General features: G+C 41.4%; 1 protein-coding gene across 1 annotated transcript in view; it reads left to right on the top strand.

Annotated features, from left to right (window-relative positions):
• Nucleotides 1–2,117, top strand: part of LOC101860437 (acetylcholine receptor subunit gamma) — a gene marked incomplete at its 5' end in the record, with an annotated part of 7,626 nt that overhangs the window by 3,178 nt on the left and 2,331 nt on the right.

Below are 2,117 nucleotides of genomic sequence, written 5' to 3'. Positions count from 1 at the left end.
GGGGGGGAGGGTGAAAGTAACTTTCTACTTCCTTCCTACCTTGGATTTGTCTTTGTTTACCAATAAGCTAACAGTTTCTTTCTGGCATGACGCCATTACGACCCTACAATGACCCTATGATAAGTTGCAAAAAGGTATAAAGTTAGTCTGTCAGTTTGTATGTATTTGAACGCTTAATCGGCAGCTTGCAGTGTAAGGGCGAAGACAAAGAGAACGCCAGTTTCAGAGACTGACTCAGTAAGTGCTCATAGGTATAAAACTCCCCTTCTGATTTCCAACTTGCCATACACAGAGCTGGCAGACTGCAGGCAGCTTAAAGCACCGATCGGCACGGTCGGCTAAATCGGAATCCAATAACTACATTCTTATTACGCCGAAAAAACTGGGAAGGGCGCCTCGCTGTCAACACCCAATGCCGTCTTGCAGTCGCCAACTCGGGTTCTGTAGTTTGCGTGACGTCACACGACTGGATTGGTGACAATTTCAAATGGTTATTTCAGAGCTGGTGCTTCGCGTGGACAAAAACTAATTACATTTTTGAAAATCAGCTTCGTAAAATTAGGGGGGCAACCGCGCAGAATTAAATTTTAAGCTATATTTTAGGACATTCGTGCCCCCCCCCCCTCCATCCGCTTCCCTAAATAAATGCTTCATCATTACCTGGGAATACCAGCTGTTTGTGGTGTAGTTGGTTTTTCTTAGATCTAGATATGAGGCCTTACTCTGTGTCAGTTTAGTGTGAGAATTTGAAGAGCCGAGGCCTGAGAAAGAACTAGATATATCTAGATTAGATCTATGCAAGCTCGAGATTTAAAAGGAGCGACAATAGGCGTCTTCTATGTTGAGTCTAACAGACACCTACAACTGGCGCCTGAGGGCGTCAATCTTCAGCCGCTGAAGTTTCCGCATTCTCCATGTTTTCGCCCAATACTTCCCCGGATGCTGAGATATAAGAAGGTTGCATGGTCCGCTAGGGTAATTATATAGCGTAAAGCGGATAGTGCTTGCTTTCGAGCGGGGATATGCGCTACACAAATAATATTTGTGAGGCAGCGTGGTGGAATCAGGCTATCGTCAAAATAATCAAAGTGAAGAAACTTGCATTTTTCCGCAGGTTTGTAAATTTTTATCAAATTTTTGTTTTTTGGCTCAACACCTTTCACGCCCATTAAAGAACCCACTTCTGTGTGGATTCCTCTGAAAATCGTTGATAAAAGGCACAAAAATGTAAATTTTCAGTTACCACGGACTCTCAGGCTAAGGAAATAACTAATCTTTGGCGGCCATTTTCTCACTATTTTTACCTCTGAAAACAGGTGACCCCCAACTCCTTTTTTCGCCAATATCTCGACTTGTATTCAAGATAAAACGATATTTTTTCCATCCAAATAAAGACAAGTGAATAAGGTTTAAGATGATATCAATAACTCAATATGCCCAAAAATTGACGAGAGCCTGATTCAACCACGCTGCCTCACATTCATTTTTTTTTCAAATCTGCACAACACTGTGTAGTACCATGCTTTGTTTTACGTGAGCACGGTGGCAACACAATAACCTGGACGAAAGCTTGTCTTGTTTTCTAGACGCCTAACCCTCCACACCCCTAGTCTCTGTCTTTATTGTTGTTCTCCATAGCAAAATATTACATTGGGAGTAAGCAAACATTAATCACCACCCCTCCCCATAAAAAAAACAACCCACCACCAACAACAACAACAACCCCGAAAACAACAGACAAACGAACAAATACTAACAATAGAAAACCAAACAATCAAACAAACAAGAAACCTGACTAATTTCTCCAAATATATTTTATTATTATAACGTGAAAAAGTTGATATCTGTAAGTGGAAAATACACCACTTGTTTCTTTTGTACCTCAGAGACTATCAAGTATAAAAATGTGTGCGTGCGTGTGTGTGTGTGTGTGTGTGTATGGTGTCTCTGCATATATCTCGATATACATTGCCATATACAATATATAATTATTATGGTATTATATCTAACCCCGTTCTCTTTCTCTCTCTCTCTGTCTTTCTCTCTCTTTCTCTCTCGCTCACCCCCCTCTTCTCTCTCTCTCTCTCTCTCTCTCTCTCTCTCTCTCTCTCTCTCTG

The sequence above is a fragment of the Aplysia californica genome, unplaced genomic scaffold (genome assembly GCF_000002075.1).
Source record: "Aplysia californica isolate F4 #8 unplaced genomic scaffold, AplCal3.0 scaffold00493, whole genome shotgun sequence".
Lineage (NCBI taxonomy): Eukaryota > Metazoa > Mollusca > Gastropoda > Aplysiida > Aplysiidae > Aplysia > Aplysia californica.
This window is presented reverse-complemented; position numbering and strand designations above follow the sequence as displayed.